This window comes from Sinohyriopsis cumingii, chromosome 15 (assembly GCF_028554795.1).
Source record: "Sinohyriopsis cumingii isolate HCF-2022 chromosome 15, ASM2855479v2, whole genome shotgun sequence".
Lineage (NCBI taxonomy): Eukaryota > Metazoa > Mollusca > Bivalvia > Unionida > Unionidae > Sinohyriopsis > Sinohyriopsis cumingii.
In genome coordinates, this window is record NC_142975.1 from 130187812 (window position 1) to 130215051 (window position 27240).

A 27240-nucleotide genomic window follows, 5' to 3' on the forward strand; every position below is an offset into this window, starting at 1 on the left:
ATGCTGTCCTAGTGAGTAGTAAGAATTTCACTGTAGATTGCATTATCTAGATTTTAAGTACGTTGGTCGAAATGAGATCTAGACCTGATAGAAGGCTAAATGCAGTATATATATATATATATATATATATATATATATATATATATATATATATATATATATATATACTGTGTGATGTAATAATACGCATGTATAACCATTCTTGCAACCATTGCTGTTGATTCTAGATCAATGATGAATTTCCGCCCATTAATCATTAGGGACGTATGAAAATAAGGATAAAAGGATTAATAATCCCCGTTTTATAAATGAATTTATTATAGTGCACCATTTCATGGCAATCCTTTCTGATCCCCCTCCCATGCATAACAGACAAACTGCGAAACATCTGGAGTGAGAGAGAGAAATAATTTGTTCTGGATAAAAACCTTGAAATTGAAATTAAAGCAAGTGACCTACAAGAATATGGCTGGTAGCAACGGTATGTGCGCACTTACCTTAGGATTTATCTGCAGTGTCTATATAGTGAATGATACAAAGTTGCCAAACATGTCGACATTATAGGGTAAAGTTCTCATTTACCTGGTACACATAGTGTGATGTATTTAATGTTTTGTTGTTGTTGTTTCTTAAACCTATTATAATGTTCTAAAAATCGATTATCATTATTATTATTATTAATTAAATATAAAAATGTCCGAAAACGCCGGCTTGTCTCGCTCTCTCTTTCTGGACCATCGTAGCAATATACAGGCTAACATCTAATGGAAGACGAGCGTAGAGGATTCTCGCTTGTGTCATCCCACGATGTCTCTGGATTTATGAATGATGGTAAAAGTTAAGTCTAACCGAACAAAGGATGAGAGAGAGAGAGAGATACAGAGAGATAGACAGAGACAGGGAGACACAGAGAGAAACAGAGAGAGAGAGACAGACAGACAGACAGAGTTTTAAAGTCAAGCCAGCCAAAGGTACAGAGAGAGAGTTTTATGGTCGGTATTACTGTTAGTAAAGCAAAACAATGACTTAGATCAACTGTAAATATATTAAAATAGTTTAATTACCTCTTGTTGGTTTGTCATTTTGCTTAGATTCTATTCCGCATTAAATTCATGCGCCGGTAAGTCAATGGCTTAGCATTCATGTGAATGGCGTAGTTAACCATGTGATTGTAATGCTCTACTTTCTTCATCAAAACCATCTTTCATATTTGAATCATATGTGTGTATTATATAGATTTAATCAATGTGAACAAAAATATAACTAAAAAAAGGAAACAACCAACTTATGCAAAGGTGATTGTGAATCACAACAGGCATTGAACTACATGTAGCGGACACACTCAACAGGGATGTGAGGAAGTTATTCACTCGGTCAATATACAGTTGCCGGTAATAAATCTTAATTCCGTTCAAACGGCAAATATATGTATTTGTATGTGATATAAATAAAATATATAGATGGTATGTACGCTGTATCAATGATATACCATTCGTTGTATAAGCCTCGTTTCCTTTTAATGAAAAATTTATACATCGCGTGGTATATCATTGGTACAGCGTACATACTATACATATATATATATATATATATATATATATATATATATATATATATATATATATATATATATATATATATATATATATATATATATATGTGTGTGTGTGTGTGTGTGTGTGTGTGTGTGTGTGTGTGTAATGTTGAATACAGTTAAAGATTCCAATCAGCAGTACTTGTTAAGATGACGGGATGGTGGTGTGTTTGCCGTTCATAATGATAAATAAGGTCATTGAGTAAACATGCGGATACAGTGTATATACTTGTCTAGATTTGTACGCATGTTTACCAACAGTCGGTCCCTTTGCAAATTCAACACGAAAATGGCACGTTATTTAATGTCTGACAAACAATATCATCATCATCTCTGTTATTATGCAAATTCATCAAATAGCTGACCATGTCAATCTTTATCATAGAGATACCAACTTCTTATGTAACCTATGCGATTTTTAATCAGTATAATGTGGGAAACCGCACAATGTGCCATACAGAACCAGGTTATGTGGTGAGCATTATTTGTCTAGCCTTGATCAACAATTTGAAAAATTTTATAATTTGGACGAAGCAAGGTAAATTAATTTTAGAATTATGTTAGAATTGCGCGTCTCTTTGCTAATAGCTAGATGCATATGAACTTATATGCCACACCTTCCAACTGATCAAAATTTGCCTTGATTCGCAGCAGCTGCACACGAATGCAACACCTGTACAAAGTAAGTCGGTCACAAAACTTGCAAGCTTTTTGCATAGAAGTGGAATATATTTAACTCTTAAAAAAAGATAAAGCAGTGTATTTATTATTATCAATAGTAGTAGCAGTAGCAACAGCAGCTGCAGTAGTAGCAGTAGTAGTAGTAGTAGTAGTACTTTTGACTCGAGTTTATCAATTACGCTCGGTTTGGAGACATGCGACTCGTGGCAATTGTAATTGAGAAGTAAACCTTATTGTAACAGTTGGGAAAGATGAATGCAGAATAGTGTATGGATGGAGTTAAATATGTTAACAGGGGAAAAGATTGGAGAAAATGTCAAATGGGCTTCTGAGCGGCATCTGCAATTTAAAATCACATGACTCTAATCATTTGTAAATTTGAACCGTACTCATAAGACAGGATTTATCAGTCTTTAGATAATTTAATGTTTGTGAATAAGAATACAGATCGAGACACAACAGAAACAGCGAAATCAAAAAGGGATCATTTTATTCTCAAACTCAGATATTCTCAATTCCATTGTATAATGTCACCATGAATCATAGCCTATGAACGGTCATGTATTGACTGGTTAATTTAAGTTTGTATGTTATCTATTCTGAGGTTATGGAAAGTACAAAACATCCGGACGATTTTCCTGGCAAATTAGTCAGTTACACTTTGTTGATTCGCTTGTCTAATGAATTCATAATGTCGTCTTTGACAGATTAGGCGAAATCTTGCATCCATAAAGTACGTGTGAATATATTATTTGCTTCTGCTTTGTCTGCTTTAACGGTGCTCTTAACACATTATTGGCTTGATCATGCCAGACAAATGAGAGTAAGTGCTTTGTCCAAGGACACACCGAAGCATCTGATACAAAATAGCCTGAGCTGGAGACAATCTAGCTCTCAGATTCTACGCCAATAATATAGAATGACAAACAGTCTTGAATTGTTAGCATATGTTTAGAAACGGAGAGAGTTTTCTTTCAGTTTTCTCTATTCTATGGTTGTGTTCAAAAGCAATCTCCGTACCGTCATATATATTTTGTAGTATTTCTGTTTATTGAAAGTTTGTTTTGTCTATCACCGTAAATGTTTATATTTTTGTCCTATAAGATATCTAACATTATATATATATATATATATATATATATATATATATAGAGAGAGAGAGAGAGAGAGAGAGAGAGAGAGAGAGAGAGAGAGAGAGAGAGGTGTGTGTGTGTGTGTGTGTAATGGTTACATTAGAGACCTGATATTAACTCTTACAAGCGGATCTTTACATGTAAAACTTAGTAGAACATGGCATATCATGATATATTTATTTACGGTAATGGGCGGAGACTTTTTAAAAAGTCAAGTTTTGGAAACTTTATTAGTGTTTTCCATTTCTTGTACATACATTAATATTTATATCAAGTTTATGATTATTCTGTCCTTCTTTGTAATTGGAGGAAAAGACGAAACACACATACATACATACATACATACATACATGCATGCATGCATGCATGCTATATATATATATATATATATAGAGAGAGAGAGAGAGAGAGAGTCAATGTACAGGTCATCATCTAGTGAGATTTTGTACATATGGTAATATGCAAAGACTCTGCAAAAGTACATTTTCCAAGGTAAAGAGGGTTTTATTTGCAAGCAAAACCAAAACACAAATACAACTACTGCAGATGTTGTATCTCAAGTCAGAGAAGCTCACGTTTGAAATTAAACGTTAAAAGCCATTAATTTTTCACCGAACGAAGCAAAACTTCCAGCAGTCAATCAATGTCTGGGAAAACTTTTTCTTAAAAAATAATCCTTACAGTTTCGGGTTTTGCATCTACCTTTACATGTGAGTTTATTTGTTTTCATTTTATTCATATAAATTCACTCCAAAGAAAATGGATGATCCAGCCACCTTAGGTTAAGGCACCGTGTTACAACTTTATGACCATAGTTACAAAAGAACGAATATTATTAATTAAGCTGAATTGACAACTCTCAGAAATATCTTCGATATATCGTATGTACAGTGCAATTGAATACTTGACCGAAAAGCCAGATTTTCATTTCAGTTTTAGATTTCTAAACGACAGACAGATGACCAATATAGGACTATGAGATCCAGGTATAAAAATATTGGACAATACGGAACGCTGAAGTGTGCATAGAAGCTTGGGTTTTCATTCGTCAGGCGTGTCGTCCACAGCACGTGCGGCATTCAGTTTGTTGCTTATGTCAATGTTGAGCTCTTATAGAAAAGCACATTGTTCGTGTTAGTTCAAACAAACAATACATACAAAACAACAACAAGGAAAGAGGAACAACAACCAAATAGCAGATTCTCTTCGTATGACAGGCTACTCTTTCTACAAAAGCGCAATGGTTTGTGTTGTGTGTTTCGCAAGCAGTATGATGGTTCAGTTTCAAGCTGGCCTGTGTTGCATGACTAATCCTGGATCTCCTTTTTAAATCCACCTCAAGATCATGCGATGCAGAACATCATCACTTAATGAAAGCCGTAATCGCAAAGTTATGTGTTTTAACTTCTGGATATATAAACATGTAGCTTTATGTTCATATCTTTAAGCTAAATGTCACACTTCACAAAATTCCCGATTATACGAGGTGTGTATTTGTTACCATTCATGCTGTAAGAAGTGTATAAAGTACACGATTGCTACAGACATGCTGTGAATAACATTGCGCTCTGTAGTAGCTTAAGGTATCATTGGAAACATCCTGTTGAAAAATGTTATGTATATTTAATTTGATTTCTATGTTGGCTTTTTTCCATGATTTTATTTTATATATATATATATATATATATATATATATATATATATATATATATATATATATATATATATATATATATATAGATACATACATACATACATACATACATACATATATATATATATATATATATATATATATATATATATATATATATATATATACATAAATACATACATACATATATATATATATATATATATATATATATATATATATATATATATATATATATTTATAGAAAATGGCAATTGCGACCTATGTCAAGTAGAGGGGTATATAATTTTGTTTTTCTTCAAAATTATTCATTCTTTGCCTTACTAAGAATTAATTCTTGCATTAGCATCTCAAGCAAATTCAGTCTGATTTGTAGTGTTCATATTTTGATTTGGGTGGGTTAATTTATTCAAATTATTATTCACTGGAATTGCAAAGTGCTCAATAATGTTCTTGGACTAAAACTTTAAGTTGGAATTATAGTGAATTCAGACAAGAACACTTTGGATTATATTATTATTTTATATCAAAGGACTTAACGCGCCAATTCCAGGTCATTGGCACATTAACACATTTGAGACTACAGACAAATCAACACATTCAGTATTGGAAAATATTTGGAATAAAACGCGAATTTAATTTTTAGGATTATTTTGGATTTAATTCACAATACTGTAGGTTCGTTTATATTTTAAATATGTATTCAAAAAGGAAATAAATTAGTTGCCAAGTTTTGTATACAGTTTTTTCTCTCGCTCTTTTCTGTTAGTTTACGACCATAGGTTCGTAACTGAGAGGAAAATAAGCAATGCAATGCTTCGTCCATTTCTTTGTTGAAAGACGTCAGTAAGGACTTGGGTGCATAAATTCTTATTAGGGTCGAATCTAGATTGTTAATATGCCGTCAAAACGTCGTGCTCATTCATTCAACATTGACACATTCAATGGCAATACAGTATCGTTTTTCTATACTGTTTTGACATATATACTGTGATGAGAAGTTAGGTCTCCGGTGAGTGCCCCTACTCCTCTTCCTCGATCCGGGCAAAATGTTTGCCATCTCCTGTCGCTAGGCCCTATGAGCGTAATTCAAGTTCCATAGGTGACGGAACAATTTTCATCAATTTACAATTTCCGCTTTGTTGGTGTTCGTCCGATAGTATGCGACGGAGAGGATACAGTTACCAATACGAAATAAGCTTTACAATTAGTAAGAACTAGGCAGATAAACAACAGTGCAAAAACAGCTGTCAGAACACAGCAAACACAAGAGAGAGGGCCGACTACCCATATGAAAGGTAACGTCCAGGCATTATTTAATGACGATATCGCCCACAATGGGTTAATTACTTTTACAGTCATAATTTGCTTACTTCTCCCTTAACACCAATTATTTATGTCGAACGACCATACTTTGAACAGTGATACACATATTTCCTGCATATAAATCCTTTCTCATCTAATCAAAATATGCCACAGGTTCGCTCTTAAGGCGGTAAATGAAAGTCCGGTAACTTATTAGTTCCTTCATGGAAATGGTATTCCATTAATATTGGTGCCAAGAGTATTGCATCAATTCCGATTTCCAACACGCGTTCCATATTATTCATTCCAGGAGGAAGGAAAAGTGACTATCAATATCGGACGCCCGTAAATAAACCTAACTAATGTCTAAACCTAATGAGTACATTTAATCCTGGCCAGAAATGAGGATGAAAGTGGGAGATATTCCCGCATTGTTTTATTGCAAGAAGTAAACAAATGGTTCTTATACACTCAGAACATTACGTAATGGCGCAGAATCTCAAAGAGAACATCCAGATTTATTTTAGGCTATTGTATCAGTTTCATTGGTTTCACTAATCAGATAAGGACAAAGACCGAAATGTAATTATCACACTATCGCAGGCTGTAGTAACGATCTGAGCTGTTTGCCAGATATTTCTTTTGCATTCGTTGAGAATTTCATCACGGGTGTCTCCAGCACTTCAGGGAATAAACAGATGACAAAACGATTCAAGTATTACAGTGCGGGATATGTCCATTCTCTTAAACGAAAGTTGATTTACGTCCTATCTTCGGTTTCATTTTCTCTCAACAGCACACACAATACAAGTTAACGATAGAGAAAAGAAACTATTTCAAGCATGACTTTTGTTTCTGATAAGGTATGGTTTAAATGTACAGCTATGATCAATGAATACTGTGGTCAAAACACGCGTTCAGAATAAAACATTTACAGAATGTGCATAGTGACACAAACTGCTCTTTTAACCATCCACGCCCATCAAACCAGTAGAGACTTTCTGGTGTGCTTTAAATAGTTTTGCGTACATATCGGTATGCTTGCATTTTAATTTGTATCAGAAGTGCACAACCTGGTTGTTGTAATGGTGCTTGCTGCATTTATTGCCTGTGGATGGGAGGGACTGGGATTTTCCCTTTAAATGACATATTTTCTTTTCTTTTCTGAACTCAGTACAGTATCATTTGTCAACTGACAATATAGATATACGATTTTATTCATACGAACACATTTTTTGTTAGTTTCAATAGCAGACTGGCAGTTATATATTTACCCACAAAACAGCAGGATTATTTGTTCAAAGTTGTTTGAAAGCCATATATATATATATATATATATATATATATATATATATATATATATATATATATATATATATATATATACATATATATATATATATGTATATACATATATGTATATATATATGTGTATATATATGTATATATATATATATATATATATATATATATATATATATATATATATATATATATATATATATATGATCAAAGCACCCTGCCCCCAAACACAATAATTGGTCCCTTATTAATGTGAACTTCTTCATTGATTATAATTGATATCATTTGTGTGGTGTTGGTAGATGGATTAATTTTGACACCCAGTATGTAAATGCAGACATTAGATAAAGTGAACATAATAGGGAAGAATCGTGCCTAAACAATATAAAAATTTTCATTTTATGTAGGGGATGTTCTGTTAATCTGTTTATTAAAATAATTTTCTCTTTAATGTTCAGTTTGTAAAGATGGAAACGAAAGCCTTGTCAAGGGACTGTGTTTAAGACTACAAAAGAAGACCCAGTCACCACATGTTTCGAGGTAAAATGAAAATAGTGCCTTGCATAGCCTCTTTTGGATTCGTTGACTCGGGGTCACATAAATACATGAATACATTCTGAGAATGGTCTCTACTGGCTCCATCTAGATTCTTTCAGGCAAAGTTAACATAATTTATATTCAGATGACGTCACAGATGTAACTTTCGCTGACGTAATGATAGGGACATACGAATCTACGTTCCTCATATTGCACTATTAATGTTTGCACATGCAACTGCATTTTGATGGAAAACAAATTATATATTTGTGTGAATACTATTTATTGTATTATTAGTATTAGTCTCAGACCAGACCTACGTTGTTACATCATAATGAGCTGGTTGATTGAACGTGTCCTTGAATACGTACATTTTCTCGTTATGCATCCTTTACTGCAAGGAAAGTGCATTTTCTTTCAAAAGACAGCAAAACCTTATTCATTACATTAAAAAGCTTTCTCGATAAAAGTTTTTCATTCTTTATCCAATTTTGTAAAACAGAAAGTGTGTCCGAATTTAAAGGTGTCATAAATAAAATAAATTCTTTCCACTGAGTATAAAGTAGTTTCCCTTTAGATCACGCGTTTTCAGTTAAATATAAGTTTATTTGGCATTGCATTTTCCGTTTCACATTTAATTTATAGCTGTAAATGAGGTGTTGGTAAATTTGTACTAATAAAGGTTAGTGTGTGTGTGTGTGTGTGTGTGCGCGCGCGTGCGTGTGCGACTTGAACTTTTTAACGTAGCTTTAACAATTTTTCACTCATATCGTTACGATGTCTGCAGTGTGGCAGTTTATAGTGATGTCTAGTACTGGGGCATCATGCCACAGGCATATAGCATGATGTCCCACCCAGTCACATTATCCTGACACCAGGCCAAACAGTTCAAACACTAACATCTTAATGCTGAGCGCCAAGCGAGGTTTAGTAGCAGTTTTGAAAGTCTTTGTTATGACTCGCCGGGGATCGAACCCACGACCTTTCGCATTAGAGGCGGAAGCTCTAACCACTAATAAAGGTTAGTAAACCTACATGCACAATGGTAAGAACATTGTCAGAGACTGTATTGTTTTGGTCTCCAGAGAAGATGGTTGCTGCTACATGTAATTCATCACAATCAATAGCGTAACGAAACAATAAATGGACGAAAGATTGACCCAATCGTGTGATCATGTGCATTAAGTCATGCATACTTATTGTGTACTGCGTCTATAAATGAGGGGTAGTTTATCGAATCCAGTGCCATCTTCGTTCCTAAAGAAATGGAGTCAAACACGCAAAAGGTGATGTTTGTTTCAAAGTGTTTGTTATTCATCAACAGTCGCCACTGTTGTCGTGCTGTCACTTCAAATATGTTACAACGCCAGAGAAAATGAAACAATGAAGCCATGGAAAGGTTTCCTAGTAAAGCTTTCATCTCTGTAACACACTGGCTGCTAGAGCAACGGTTTTCCGTTACTAATTGCGTTTTCTTGTTGACGAGAAATTATGTATTCTCCTAATTGTACATAAAGTTTAAGATGTTCGATGGCATGTTTAGATATGTGCAAATAAATGTAGAACAGCATATCCATCATAACATCTCATAGGATTCCGTTTCTTAATTATCATTATTCTTTAAGTGGCATAACAGTATAACAATATTGACTCAGTATAAAGACGAGTGATTTTTAAAACAGATTCAAACGAAACCATTGAAGATTCTTCACACTGTGGTCTTTGCACTTCGCTCAAATGTTCAACTAGTATTGGCCATAAACGACACTAGCACTGTGACTTCATCGTCGTATATCTTAAAGACCCCAACAATACTAATTCTTTATTTGCCCTAGTGCAAGTGAAAATACTTAATGTGTAATACAAAAGTACTTTTTGTAAGTGGTAAAACATGATACATTGACATACCACATGTATCGGGTTACCGCTACAGACATATATTGTATATATCATTACAATTTCTTTTCATCCAAAGCCCCACATACTATAATAAAACTATATAAAGATATCATCATGTCTTATACCTTTTCCATAGTTCACCTTTTAAACTAATGCCGATTACTGTGGACAGCTTGTTCCAAATTAGTTCCCACTCCTTGAGAAATGTGTTTCAAATTTAGACTTAAAAAGAGTATTAGTTATGAATATTTCCATATTTACTAATAACCCAATTTCTCATCTGCAATTTATGTATACAGTTTTTCTATATTCGCTGTTCTAGTATCATCGCTATTTAAACATGAATTACTGCAAATATTTTATTTCATCAGTCGTCGTGAAGGAATGGTTTCCATTATATATAAAGAAAAACAATTTCAAAGGAAACATATATATATATATATATATATATATATATATATATATATATATATATATATATATATCAATCATTTGTAACTGTGCTGCAGATAATTCACACGTATGTAACCAATACTCTGGGCAACATCATTGGTATGATGATATAGATTGTTTTCAAATAGTTGAAAACATCAGAAAAGGGTACTAGAAATGCATTTTAAATAGCGTGAAGAACGGAAGAGACGAAAACCATGCAGAGGCGGTTGGTAATGGGGAGAGAGCCGGCGGCACCTTTTCCACGTACAAGGCAGCAAACAAAAACAAACAATAAACAATCAAAACGAAAATGTACACAAAATTACTGGAAAGTTTCCCGGAGTAAGTTTTATTTACACTTAAAAGGAGTTTACAAGGGTTCGTTAAAACCTTTATCCCACAGATCCCCCTAAACGATATTCCTGAATCAGCTACCGATATCGATATTGATAATTTTCCAGTTGACAGAGAGGGGGCTTCCAGATTCTCACAGCATACTTCTTTATATCGCCAAGTAATATTAGCTGTCTCATATTTTCACAATGTTATTATGAGACAAAAATACTGATAAGACCGGCAATTGTATTACCACCTAAACTTCTATTAGAAATTAAATCCAAACTTACAACGATCGCTTTGTAACCGAGAAATTGTCAATTCAACAGACTATAAACCTATCGTTCAAATCAAATGTACTTGACAATGTCAATGATTTTCTTACTTTTCTTACAGATAATGGGTCAACATGGAAACAAAGTGACAATGCATGTATAGGAAAGATCGTCAAGTAATAAGTGAACAAAATAAAAATAAAACCAACAAGATGCCACGATCCTTTTATCTCTATCTCATTCACATCGCAGTGTCTCTATCATTAATTGCTTATTAACAACGTACCTATATGTTGGTTATCATTTGCTTGAAAATAGTTTGTGTCTATTTATATAGGAAATATTTGACATTGTTTCTTGGATGTACACGAATGTTTTAAATTGAATTTCATCTTTGGATCTATTTGAATATTTTGGATAATGACCTAGATTAGTTAAGCAGCAGGTATCCAATCCCATTTTATGTAATAAAATGACAATGAAATATGTTGAAAACAAACAAAAAAACCACTGAGCTCTCCTTTGAAACAATGCTTTCAAACAGCAGTTGGGAAATATCTGCCTTTTACTAATTTAACACGTAATAACGCAACATAGTTAGCAGAAGCTCGTTTTCCCTTTAGTGTCAGATATGCCGACTTCAGTGTATAACAGATGTGTTCTGACTCCCAATGAATAGAGATTTAGTTTTCGTGTAAAGTTGATATTTTGTTTTTAATGAAATTATAGCAATAGTCTTCAATGTACATAAATATGACACGAATCGGGTAATTAGACTTATTTGATGTATCCGCTGACCTGTTATATATGATGTATTACATTTTAATGATACCTTCAATAAAACTGTTAAAGCTTATATACGGTATATTACATTTAAATGATACCTACAATAGAACTGTTAAAGCTTATACACGCTGTATACGGTGTATTACATTTAAATGATACCTACAATAGAACTGTTAAAGCTTATATACGGTGTAACCGGTGTATTACATTTAAATAATACCTACAATAAAACTGTTAAAGCTATATACGGTGTATTACATTTAAATGATACCTACAATAGAACTGTTAAAGCTTATATACGGTGTATACGGTGTATTACATTTAAATAATACCTACAGTAAAATGTTAAAGCTTATATACAATGTATTACATTTAAATGATACGGTGTATTACATTTAAATGATACCTACAAGAGAACTGTTAAAGTTTATATACGCATTTAAATGATACCTACAAAAGAACATTTATAACTTATATATGGTGTATTACATTTAAATGATACCTACAATAAAACTGTTGAAGCTTATATACGGTGTATTACATTTAAATTATACCTACATTATAACCATTAAAGATTATATACGGTGTGTTACATTTGAATGATACCTACAATAGACCTATTAAAGCTTATATACGGTGTATTACATTTAAGTGATACCTACAATAGAAATGTTAAAGCTTATATACGGTGTATTACATTTAAATGATACCTACAATAAAACTGTTAACGCTTATATACGGTGTATTACATTTAAAGGATACCTACAATATAACTATTGAAACATATACGATGTATTGCATTTTAAGTGATACCTACAATATAACTGTTAAAGCTTCCATAACACAGATTTGTAATTTTACTGCTGCGTTTGGTAGTTCCCAAGCGGCTGTTGGTGTAACAAAAACAATGCTGACTGTCCTAATTCTAAATTGATCAGGATTTCCATATTACTCAACGAATAATTGTACTATTGCCATGGTGCTGAGCCGAAGTTTGTACCGTCACCCTCTACATTTTTAATACAGGATATAACTAATAAGCTAAACTTATCTCTTTAGATTTTTGCAGTGAATTATTCAAGTCTCTACTATAATCATGTTATTAATATTATTATTATTATTATTATTATTATTATTATTATTATTATTTAAATACATTAAATACATTTGATAAAAGTGAACTTCGCAACCAGCCTCAACAGACTACTCTATATGAGAAGTACTTTAACATTTGTTGCTTCAACTGCTTCAGTTGCTGATAATGTCCTACCTTTTTCTTTCTTTCTAATGAGATTTTTTCCTTCGCTCTTTCCTTGTGTTTTGTCTTCCACCATTTGTATGTTAGTTTTTTCGTTTGTAGGAATAAACATAGATTTAAGAATCGTAATAATTCTTTTACGTAAACATCTAAAGTTTAATTATGAGCCATAATATGACATTTTCGAGTAGACTGTGTAATTTGAAGATATTCTAAATATATTTGTATTGACTAGGTTCAACCACACTCCATCCTCGTTTTCCATTAATCTTTAAATCCACCGTATCTTAATATACCATACTAGATGGATATTTGTGTATCATTTAATCACCTCTCATTCTCCGGGGATACTATACATCAAGTCCAATTCTCTATACTTTCCCACCCCATACAAACTTAAAATAGGTACGATTTAGTTCTGCTTCAATATTTGCTAAAGGATTTGGAAGTGCTGAAAAATACGTATGAATATGGGCAAAAGAAGAGTTTTTGCAATTACTTTACCTACTACTGAAATATGTCGTTGACTCCAGCTTGTCAGAATTCCTTTTGCCTTCGTTATTGTTTTCCTATAGATAATTTCTACTATTTCTATAATTCTAGAGACAAATCTATGCCAAGGAGTGTAAAGATGGAATAAGACCAGTTTTGTTCCATATCAGGACACATTCTTTCATAGGAAACGTTCTTCTTTCCAACCCAAATAGTCTTCATTTTCGTTATGTTACATTTAAGTTCAGATACTAGGAAAATGTTTACAAGATGTTCATAGTAGCTTTAAGAGTATGTTGAAATCCATAGAGAAGAATAAACCATCATCGGCATACTAACCCAATGTGTACCCACTGATATTAAAGACGAGACCACGTACATCCACATTTGCTTTAAATTTATAACCAAAACTAACAACCGATAAAATCAAATAAGACGCAAGAGGATCCCCTTGAAGACATCCTCTTTCATGTCTAACAAATGATGGCATATTTTTATTATTTATAACACAACATTTAGAGTCATTACAAAATAGCTTAAACCACTTACACACAGAATCACCAAAGTTAATCGATTGTAAAGCTTTTTCCACAAGTTCAAGTTGATAATAATAATAATAATAATAATAATAATAAACTATCTTTAGCGATGATAACACATTAGGTCATGGCTGACCCATCTGCCATGTCGTATTCAGTTTTTGTAATCGGCTGTGTTTTAAAACAAAAATATAAAAATTATACAAAATAAAAATACAAGACCAAGCACATAACCAGGTATAGTCGCACATTCATTCATAGATATTTAACATGAATGACTATGTGTGACTATACTGAGACACATACAAATATGAACAATAACCAATACACAGGTACATACATTTCAGTATAAGTCATACGATATATCTGGACATATCATTTATGGATATGATGATACGGTTTTCAATTCAGAGCTTTCAATATGTCATTCCAGCTGGTCGAGAAAGAATTTCATTAATGATATTTTGTAAGAAGCAAGGTATTTTGAACTACGTATCGTCGTTGGTATGAAATTCCATACAGTAGGTGCTGATACAGTAAATGAGCTTTTGTAATGATTGTTTTTGGTCCACGGAATCTGAAGATCGTTGTTAGTCGTCGATCAGAGATTACGCTCAGTATTCAATTATCTTAGTACAATTATGCTAGAGATGGTATCACGGTACCAATTGTTTTTCCATATACCTCAATGCTAATGTTTTGTGAAATAAATATACTTTCTGTCCTACTTGGGCATGCATGTCACACGCTGTCATATAGAACAATGCTAGATTGTCAATTTGACAATGACATAACCAGGTACTCCATTGCATTTAAGAGAGATAACTCTACTGGAACTAGACAGGGGTAAGAGTTATCTAGTCACAACAAGCACATTTTCAGTCATGTGTACCATATTTTAAAAAAATCATAAAAAATACAAAATATGATCTAGATAGAAATGAACACAAACTCACATGTTGCCAAGAGGCTCAACTTTTTTTTAAGCCAAACAGAAAGTACAAGTCTTACATAATGCACCAATCACAGCTAGTTTTGTTCTTTAATTCTGAATACAATGTTCCATACACCTTAAGCTCCCCCCACCTGGACTTGCGCAATTGGTACCGTTATACCTATAGCAAACCTTAATTTTTCCAATAATCTGTGATATAGTTCGGGACTGTATAAGTAACAAATATACTTAGTCTCACTTGTGAAAAACAATTTGATGAGGTACTAACCTATGTCTTATATGAATGTGTATAGAAATGTCATTGAGCTGTTTGAACTATTGTTTTCATACTTTTGCTTCACCATCAAAATCATCTTTTGAAATAAAATGAATTCTTTCAACTATGAGTTGTATCTTATTCATATCAGCAATTATTGAACTTCAGATAGGTGATATGGGATAAATCACATTATATCATATTATGTAATAACTAGGTCAAAGGTCAATGTACCAAATAGTATGCACCTGTCCTACTTCAAAATGTACAATTCACCTAAAAGAAAGAAATTTATATTTGTTTGGTACGTGCAGAACTTAACATCAGAGACAGGTGGACATGACCCAATCTTATTATAAAGTATAAGCTTTGACCACTTTACACTATCTACAGATACAAGAGGTCACTAACCACCAGTCCTCACACAAAGGTCCACCTACCCATCCTCTTTGTAACACAAATAGTAAGCTTTCCTCCTTTGTAATGTGAATAAAATTGTTTCAATAAGCCAGTCAGTCACCAAATATAGTAAATCGCAGCTTCTAAGTGGTTATGTTTGGATTGGGAGGTGAAATTAGGGGAATAAAATACAGAAAAATGCCAGATATAAACACTAAGTATAGCACATCAAATGGAGTTAAAAACAGGAGGAAAGTGTTTATCTAAAAGGGAGAGGTAGCTTATGATAAAGGAATTAAAGGTGGCAAAATCAGCAATGCGAAAAATGAGAAGTGAAAGTTTGATGACCTTACCTTGGACAAATATATGGGGCAGGGCCCAACAGGTCCAAGGACAGCCCAAAGGCAACTGTGCTATAACATCCCTTACAGGACCCAAATTTCAAGTGAAGTTGTGTTCATTTCCATCTAATATAAAAGGGTGAATAATTTAGATAATATAGATACATATAAAGTATATTTCTTCTACATAAGAATTTAATAATAATTGGCATAAGATAGAGAGAAACTTATCTCAGAGCCAAGCAGAACATACCTTATCAGTTTTTAAACTTGTAAACTTTACTGTGAGAAATTATCAAATTGCTTCTACTTACATTTGCATCAAGATTGAGGGCTAATATAATACTTCACAAATCTTCTCTTTATTTTCATAATCAGTCACTGAAAATGTGAGATTTTATTTCCTTGAAATGTTATGACTGCTGTAAGGGAGATAACTGAATGATATACATAAGGTGTGGTAACCTTGAATACATTATCCATGTAATATAGATGAGTTCATCAACAACCTGTATTAACTTCATTGCAATTAAATTATCTCAAAATACATTACTGACAAAGTGAGAACCTAACATTTAGACTCCTATGTTTAGTGGAGACCTCAAGAGTCATGTAATTTTAATTTCTAAGATGACGCAGCTCTTTCATATCACATAGTTCATATTTTCTACAATGCCGGCATGTAGAGTGCAGCCTTCCATAACCATGCAGATATCATCTCATGCCAATTTGGATTCTTGCGATGGGATGCAAAGTTTCAAGAACAGTGTGGATTTGAATGGAATGAATATGCACTGTGTGACTAAAATGGTTATCATTCTGTAATGTTGGACCAAACATGGAAATTCCACAGGAGCAGCTTGACAGAAAGAAATAGGATTAATTGAAAGTCAATAGTAGATTATAATTGGGCTTATACAAGTGCCAATGGGAAATGCTGACTTAAGGAAACTGTTCTTGTTTGTTGGTATTCACTGCTACTTCAACAAAAGGGAATGCAAGAGAACTGAACTAACTACATGAACAATTTCAAAGCAGGAGAGTGTAAAAAAAAAAAGGGACAATTAGAGCAGGACAATTCAAATCAAAATGGGAAGGAATACCAAATCCTTAATAAATTACCTAAAAATTACTCATGCCAGAACATCCCACATGGTACAAGTGATCTATCTACAAGTGTACTTAGAACGTTCTCTATCCTGGTTTATGGCATGCCTTACAAGAACAAGATAGTTGTTTTTGTACACATGATTTTTCATCTTTTGCAGGTACAATAGCCAATATTTGGCCAAAATCAACTATATTATGTTTACATAACTTATTTTGTTGCATGCGTTCCAATCTAGGAGGTAACAGCACATACATAAAGGCATCAGGTAACACAAGTCTATATCTATCATAGCTATAGTTATCAAAAGTCCCCATCCAAAGCCATCTTGTGCTATTTTCTAAAGATTTCATACATTTTATTCTTAAAGAACTTTCAATATTTGACCAAAAGTGTTCAGCATACATTTGTTTTCCTACATCAAACTAGTATAGTTCATAAATGCCGCCCACATGTATGCGTTTCTATGGAAACACTGTGAGGCTATTCTTTCCTTTAGGTATCACGGTACCAATTGTTTTTCCATATACCTCAATGCTAATGTTTTGTGAAATAAATATACTTTCTGTCCTACTTGGGCATGCATGTCACACGCTGTCATATAGAACAATGCTAGATTGTCAATTTGACAATGACATAACCAGGTACTCCATTGCATTTAAGAGAGATAACTCTACTGGAACTAGACAGGGGTAAGAGTTATCTAGTCACAACAAGCACATTTTCAGTCATGTGTACCATATTTTAAAAAAATCATAAAAAATACAAAATATGATCTAGATAGAAATGAACACAAACTCACATGTTGCCAAGAGGCTCAACTTTTTTTTAAGCCAAACAGAAAGTACAAGTCTTACATAATACACCAATCACAGCTAGTTTTGTTCTTTAATTCTGAATACAATGTTCCATACACCTTAAGCTCCGCCCACCTGGACTTGCGCAATTGGTACCGTTATACCAGATATAATCTGGAGAAAGACCGTTTAAAGACTTGTATGTCATGATTCCTTTAAAAAAAAGAATACGTTTTTTTTTGTAAAGGTAGTCATTGCAGACGTGAAAACAAAACATTCGAGGGAGTCATAACAGGAAGTTTCAGTATTGTTCTGGCTGCCCTTTTCTGGAGCTTATTAATTCTGGACAGATTATAATTGGAAGTGTTTCCGCATATGGTACCGCCGTAATTTATCAGTGGTAGAATATAACCTGAAAAATAAGGTTCGAATGATTGAGGAGGTAGAAATTTCGAAAACAATTTTAACAGTTTTTTTTTTGTTTTTTTTTTGCCTACCATTGTACATAGGTGATCAATATGTGCATTACAGGTGAGGGGTTGATCAATGTAGATACCAAGAAATTTTCGATTTTTTAGAATAGATACTCTAAGCTATTTTGAGTTAGAAGTAAATCCATGTTAGTAGATAGACGTTGCTTTGCTCTTATTGTCATACATTTCGTTTTAGAGATGTTCATATGCATTTTGTTTTGATGACACCAAACTGATATATTGTTGAGGTCGAGCTGAAGTTTAATTGTAATGGACTTTCGAGATTTATCAGATAAATGCAATGTAGAATCGTAAGCGGAAAGATCTGAGTTAGAGTGCGCTGGATCAAGGTTGTCATTGATAAATATTAGAAAAAGAAGAGGCCCTAATATAGATCCTTGAGGAACACCACTTAAGATATGACTTGGTTCGGATATAAATTTTCCCGTGCAAACAACCTGGTGTCTGTTAGTGAGATACGACGTGAACCAGGCAATTATTTTCGTTTCCCTTATAAATTGCGAATACTTTTGCTAACTTCGATGACTCCGGGAATTTACAGGAAGTGATACTACAGTTAATTATTTCTTTCAACGACTCTGAGATTGATAAAGCCGACATTTTCAGAGTTTTGGGGTGAATTCCATCCCTGACTAGCTGATGTGTTTGTGTCAAGTTTATTGAGATTATCAAAAGTGTCATTTATTGTTATTAAGGAAATGTTGAAACTAACATGATTGGTACTGTTTCATTCACGAATTTAGTAAGTTTGTCTCAATTAGACTCTGTAGGATTAGATCTGACAAGCGTTTGGGAGATATTAATAAAATAATGGTTCAGCTGGTTTGCAATATCGAGCTCATCAGTATAACTAGTGCCATCAACTAAAATTTCACATGGAGCTAGAGGTCCATGTTTCGTTGACGTTAGATTTCGTACGTGATTCCAAATGGATATGTTATCGGAGTTTGATGTGATGGCTTCTTTGAAAAAGGAGTGTTTGTGTTTTACAATAATTGATTTGAATTTGTTCCGCCACAAACGATAGTTTGTAAAGTCTTTATATTTATGGTTATTGTTTCGTATGCGTTGTGCCTCTGCGATTTCCTTGGTATACCATTCTGGTTGTTTTGATCGTTTGATTCTTTTGATGCGTATGTGGGCGTGTTTTTTAGGATAGTAAGAAAACAGTGGTTCCAGATAGACAAATCATAATCTGGGTCTATGTTAGCGACATGTATTGTGCAAATGTTTTGTGACAGTTCAATGAGAAATTAATTTTCAGCAAAGGTTTTGAAACATCTGTATTGCATGTAGGAGTGTAAGTTGTTTTTCTTTGTGATCTGTTGCTTGCGATTTGCACATGCAGGATAGTGATCACTAATAGGGAAACATGGTACGTTTATCTCGTAGAGATTGGTAGGATGGGTAGTGTATATGTGGTCGATCAGAGAAGACGTACAGCCTGTTACTCTTGTTGGAGCATATGTTACCTGTGTAAGGTCGTTTATCATATGTAGCCATTTGTTGTTGGTATCAGAGAGGAAGTCAATATTAAAGTCTCGTATGATAATTACTTCATTGTTGGAAGATAAAGCACCCTCTAACTCATGTTCAAATTGATCAGTCCATAAGGATAGGGAATTTGGGGGTCGGTATCCTGAGCAGATATAGATAGATTGACTATTGAGGAAACTTAACTCGATCCACATTGATTCTATAGTAGAATTCTCAAAATCTGTTCTTCTCTTGTTTGTCATGTTATTTGACTTGTGGTCGATCTTGTCTTTCCAAAGAAAGGTTTCTAAAAGAGATAGCACAGTCGGGTATATTGCAATATAGAAACGTTTCGCATAGAGTTAATAGAGTCGAAGGCTCCTTCAAAGTCTATTAACGTTAATGAACCTTATCTATTTTCATTCTCTTATTGACCCATGATATCATATGATAACCTGCTATTTTGTCCAATGAATCTAGCTTTCACAAATCCTTTTTGGGTATCACTGATTATTGATGGAATAACGTTTTTAATATCAGAACTGCAATAGCTCCTGAAGCTATGTTATAGTCAATGTATAGGAGCGATACAGGTCTCCAACTTTTAAATAGCTTCTGTCTTTGTTTTATTTGGTTGACATGCGACTACTCCCTGAGTCTGAAAATCTTAAAGTGTTCCTACAATATATACGTAATTTATTGATCTGTGTAAACGTTCCTAATTATCCTACAAAAGAATTACTTATAGAACTCTGACGTCAAACCATCGTAGCTAGGACTTATCCCATTTTCCATCCATTTTAGTGACATGCTGTATGCATTAACTGTAAGTAAACTGTCGCATCATTCTCTTTCCTCTTGACTAAGTTTAATATTGTGATTGAAAAATCTGTTTTACGTTTCTTGATTAACACTAACATCACGCTAAGCAATTTCAGTTTAGTGTAATTCCATACGGAACTGGTTTTGAGCTTCTAAGATATGTACTTGATCATATATATTTATCCCATCATCTAAAATCTTTTCCTTCATTGCTTTATTTACATTATTTCTTTTTTCAAGATTTAAAGAGTAATTCATGGTTTTTCCTTCCCAATTCATACCATCGAGCTTTGGATCTTAATATCACACCTATGTAATTTTCCTAAATTTTTCTATTTCTGCTTTCTTTCTTTGTAAATTTTCGAGAGTTTCCCCATCTATGTAATCCGATAATCCTCTGTGAATTTCTAATATTGATTGCCAGTTCAAGTTTCTTTAATTTTCCCATTTCTCCTTTGTTTTCCTAATATAATAATCTATAGTTTCGGATCATAGTTTCATTTGCAAAATTTCTAAGAACATTAAAACATTACAGAAAGAGAAACAGGAGGATAGTCATCTTTATTTCCCTCTAGTTATTATTTATTTATGGTGTCGGTTATACACCTTTCGTCCAAGTCAATATGATTGTATAAATTTCCAATATTCTTCTCTCTTGGAAACTTTGAAAAAGCCATGCTCAAAACAATAGCTAAAAGATCAGTCCTATAACCTGGTATGATATGTGCATCAGATGTATTCATTTAAATATCATCATATACAAGAAAGTAATCTAATCTACTTTGTTTCAAAGGAGATTTTTGTCTCCATGTGTACATATTTAAGTCTTGATTGGAATTTCTCCAGGGGTCAGTTAATTCAAGTTCGTTTTTGGGGTCTTGATTTGCTGCTCTAGACTGTTCGTGTCATATACAATATTACGAATATCCAGATTAGGGTCTTGAACAGTATTCCAATTTCCACACAATGACCGACGAGTTTTCAAATGCTGACATTTCTTTCTTTAGATTTCTAAAAATGCTAGGGTTGTCATCGTTATACCCAAACAAATTTAGGAGGGTTATTCTATTTCCATGAATTATAATATCTGATATAATGAACCTCTCTTGACTGTCACATCTTTATCGATAAGAAGTTCAAGGGCTTTTCGGAAGAATATTGAGACTCCAGCATTATTACTAGTACAGTGGCTAAATATTCATTTGTATCCCCGATTTCATCTGTCTTTGTGCAAAGAGTTTCTTGCATGCATACAATATATACATTCTTCTGTCTTACCCATCAGAGAATGTTCCATCGCTTAAGGATTGAACCTTGCATACATCTAACATTCGTAGATAAAATTTGAATGTTATTAAACATTATAATTTTTAAATGTAAATATTGCTGTGATGGACTATATGAAGTAAGTGTCACATCGAATTTATCATAAGCATGTCATTCACACACACACACACACACACACACACACACACCCTCCAACATCCATCATAAAAGCATTCACGGTGTTAAGATACATACGGTAGATTTGGCAGTTAAATATTAATACAGTGAGTAATGGACAACAAGTGAAACAAGTACACATGAGATAGCTAGTATGCGCCTCTGATAGATCTTTCCGGAGCTAATCAATTTTGCGCAATTTAGCACAGCAACAGGAACAGAAAATACGAGTGTAAATTACAAGTGGACAAATGAATAAATGAAGAAAGAACTGGCAAGAGCAAATAACAATGAGTGTATACGTATAACATATAAATGGATGTTGATGATGGTTGAAGAAGATGATTGAATGATTTATATATATATATATATATATATATATATATATATATATATATATATATATATATATATATATATATATACAATACATTGGTAAGTTAGTTGGAAAGGTTGCATATATATCAACAATACACTAGTCAGTAGGATAAGCTGGTGGTTGATTTAATCGATCATTTTAATTTAGTCCTACGTGTGTATGAAACCAGTCTGCTTACTGTGATAAATCTGTTGCACACAAGCACATTTGTCGATACATTTTCGATCATTCTAAATTTTATTATATTTCCATGGTCAGAATTCTACCCACTTTGATTAGGTAAAGGTCAACTCTCTAATGGCAAATGACCAACATTTAAATGGGTAAAGGTCAAATGTGTAATCAAATGCAGTTCATTACGCAACAGGCAAATTTACAATTTAAGACTGCCAACTAGATACCGGGCAAATGTGTTATTTAATACAGCTTGTTAGATAATTTCCAAATGATCATTGAATAGAGCTACTTCAGGTAAAGGCATTTGTAGAATTTAATACAACTCATACGGTAATGAGCAAACTTGTGCAATTTAAGGCAGCCTATTAAGCTATACCGTATTTAGGATGATTTACACAACCTCTATAGTTCGTTATATTTTAGGATGCATTTTTGATGTTTGCCGGGAACTATCAAGACTGGCGTTACGATCAGTTCAGCATATCAGAGCAGTAAAGGCTGACTTCAGAAATTACATACACCGCCACTGAACGTGGACTGGAGTTGAATATGTTTTTGAGCTGCGTTAAAAATCCAAATCACTCTCTCTCTCTCTCTCTCTCTCTCTCTCTCTCTCTCTCTTGTACACACACTCAGAATTCACAACATTCATAATTGGTATTTTTCTTTGGCTAAATTGAACAAAGTAGGGAGGGGCTATATCGAAGTATTCTACGACAGAGTGCCGATCGACCAATCGGAAGGATGCCAGTGTGCATCCTAGAGTAAAATCATGATTCGGGTCTGCTGTCATTGGTTATCTCTGGGCAGGTGACTTTACTGCCCTCGGCACCGTGTAACATTCAAGTATTTGGTATACTGTAAAATACTAGTCAAACAGACATGGGTGTGAGGTGAGGTGTGGCGTGGATAAAAAAACATAGTTAACACCAGTTCAGAGAGAGCTATAGAAATGAAGAGTAATTTGAATGTCAATGGTGAACAGGTATCGTCCTAAAAACGACAGATTTTTAACTTTATCAATCCTAGATATAGAATATGTCTGACTATCATTCAGACAAAATTTCTTTTATTTCATTAATTGTAACAGTCATTTTAAATGATGACTAATAAGCAATCGCGTTCTCCTAGAGTACAATTGGCGTACAAATCGTTATCGATGGAAGAGAAAAGGAAATAAATAAATACTGTGTCAAAAGAAATTATTATACAATGACAACGCCATTGTAAGAGCTTAATTCCCAGACTCATGTTTCATTATAAAGACATGCGAAGGCTGACAAATCCAAATACTTTAATGTCCTCAAGGACATTAGTTTTTGTTCAGTACAACGTTTGATGCGAGCGATGACTTCCTTTTTGAAATAAAGACTTCGCTCATTATAATCTTATTCTACTGCTGCACGTTCATATAATCAATAAGTTAGTTCCATGTCGCTGCAAGGGGTAGAATTCGGGCTAAAATAGGTTGCACGTAAACAACAATTAAGGCAAATCAATAACAGCACTTAAGTGGGTGCGATGCATTTAGATAATAGTATGTCTTTTATATTCGAAATCGATCAACGGTTATTCCGTCTGTGTGGATATTTTTGTGTTTCTCAATGGACATGAATCAAAGCTGTTGGATGAAAGTTTATCGACAGATTGGTAGGTCATTGTTGGGAAATGTTGCTGCGTAACTTTATATTTATAGAGTCTTCAGGGACGAGGTAATAGCTAATGCATTAATCATATAAATCTGCATTTTCCCACAATATATTTAAACGGACTGAATAAATATCTTTACACTGTACAAGTATCTTTACACTGTACAAGTATCTTTACACTAACTGTACAATCATTTCAAACAAGAGTGGACGTTTGATTTTTCAATGCTGAATTGTTAACGTGGCTCAAAGTAAAGCAATTATCAAATCTTGAAAAATTACAAGATATTACCGACAGTGCCTTGCCTGACCTAACACCACTGACAGTGCATTTCCTACTGTATTATAGTGGATGGGGTGGGGGATATGCAAAGAGCTTATTTTAAGGAGAGTATTCGAATCTTCAACAGTTTGAACAGGTTTGAACAGTGAAATCACCATCAGCCGTCAGTATTACTGAAAACAGTTTGTTAGGTGCTGTCAAATTTCTTGCTTCATATATAAATGCATAGACAAATTTATGTATTTCATATGCATAGTTACATTTATTAGAATTTAACTACAGAACGAACTTTTTAAAATAATGAATTATTCAGTTAAATTTTTAAAAAATTAGCTTTCACAGGGCTAATTTAAATATAAGTTAGTCGGATATTCTGGAATGGGAACTGTTTCGTGTCCACTTACTGTTCATCTACAACCCCCTAATGAACTTGTAATTCTTTAACACTGAATATGAACGTAGTGGTTTAGATGGGGTCAGCTATCACAAAACGCCAGGATATGTATAAGTTCTTTCTTTGAACTTTAAAACATTGACATAATGTCATTAAAGTCGTTTGACGTTAGCAAATATGATACTCTTATTCATCAAGCGAATCTCGTATCCTATCCATTGTTAGGTTCAACAGATTATACTTGTTCATAATATTTTCTACTTTCTTTTCATTCAAGGACACTTTTTGACAGTCTGACTAAGCTGTAAATACTTATCGCGTTTATTTCCAATCACTCAGTATATGCCAGTCTTTAGGAAGAGATTTTCAATTTTCTAGAATATTTCATAATAAAGGCGGACTAGAAAGAATTATTCTGACTTTTATGGGACTGATACGAATTTGGGTGGGGAAAGTTGCAATCCTGATTACCTAAGCTAAACGAAGGTGTGTGTGTGTGTGTGTGTGTGTGTGTGTGTGTGTGTGTGTGTCCCCAGACGGAAATGAGGGTTTTAAATTAGTTCCCCACGTACAATTAGTAAATCAAAGTTTTAACTGCAATGGGGAAAAATAGTAAGTAATTTCTCTCGTTAAACAAACTGTCGAAAGGACAAGGGGTTCTGGAACTTTTAGAGACCCATATCCAGAGAAGGACAAATGGAAAAATGTTTTGATTATAATTGAGCGTGAGCTGGGAAAGCACAGGGTTAATCTCGGTTACATACGATGTTTTCATTGGCTGTAATTATTTGCTTATTGGTTTGTAATCATTGTTGAATTTATTCATTTTAAATTCATACTTCAATTTTCCCATGAGTTCCTAAATAATATTGTATGTCTGATGATTCATGTGGCAAGAAAGTCATACAATATTTCGTTTTCTGAATGAGTTCTTATATAATTGTTTATTATGTAATTAAATCGTGTAGTATAAGTTTTCATGAATTTTTCTGGACAAATTGTGAGGATTAAATTATCTGCCTTGCATGATTTGTATGATAAAGAGTTCGCACTTTGTATAAGCTATTCCGAGGATTGATCTTTTTCCATGTCTAGAAATATGTGTCAATGAAAAGCTAATTAGCAAAGAAACGTAGTTGGGAAAAACAGTAAAGTTCTATAATTCTTGCGTTATTAAGTTGTGAATTCTTTCCAACTGAAATAGTGGTGTAGCATTGGGAACGTTTGTCGGCTAATAGGTCATCTATAAATGTATGGTCACAGCTGGGCAATAATAATATCAGAGAGGACTAATTATGTCATGGTTCTCAGTAGTAAAGAATGGAGAAGCCACTAACAATACATAATTGTATGATAATAAGTTGTTTGTGTATGAGGAAGAAATGACCATAGCTAGTTATGTTGAGTTGGATAGACGATATCGGACGAAAAGAGTGAGAGTATTTGTTCCTCGCATGAGAAGGAATAAAAAAAAACATGACAGTATTTAGGTTCGTTTATATCTTCATTTGAAGGAAAAACAACATGGATGGCTCCATCCGTAAAGCACAGAGGAAATATAATGCAGACTGCAATCGAAAGTTCGGTGACACGAAGATTCTAAACGGGGAGACAGAGAAAGAAAAGGAATGAGACAGAAATGCTGATCGATCACCAGCAGTGATTGAGAAATGACCGGAAACACGAGGTGATACAGCCATGCCTACAATCTGAGTACGATCAGCGTCACTCGATCATATGCTCAAATTTATACTATCAGAAACAGAACGGCTAAATGAATTCGCATAATTTTGTAAGTCTGTTTCGGAGAGAAAGCGTATCATTCACATGTAATGTTCGATTTCATTTTTTGTTTTTGCAGTTGGATTAAACTGCTGTACTTTACATACTGGTGCTCGTGTTATGTTTTTGTATATGTCTTCGATATGGACAATAACACAGTGGTCGATCATCTACTAGATAACGATGACAAAAACCCTAAGAAGTGGGGGAGACCTTTCACATCATCTCCACCAGCCCATGACAATAACGAAACACTATC

At 33.6% G+C, this 27240-nt stretch overlaps 1 protein-coding gene and 1 long non-coding RNA gene across 2 annotated transcripts in view; one reads left to right on the top strand and one right to left on the bottom strand.

Moving 5' to 3' along the window:
• The window catches only part of LOC149782773 (uncharacterized), a 94621-nt gene that overhangs the window by 14969 nt on the left and 52412 nt on the right, over nucleotides 1–27240 (bottom strand). The gene's annotated exons all lie outside the window — the stretch shown is intronic.
• Nucleotides 24417–27085, top strand: LOC149782774 (uncharacterized). Its single transcript, XR_016414458.1, has 2 exons — nucleotides 24417–24523; nucleotides 26714–27085. It is a non-coding gene; the product is annotated as an uncharacterized LOC149782774 (long non-coding RNA).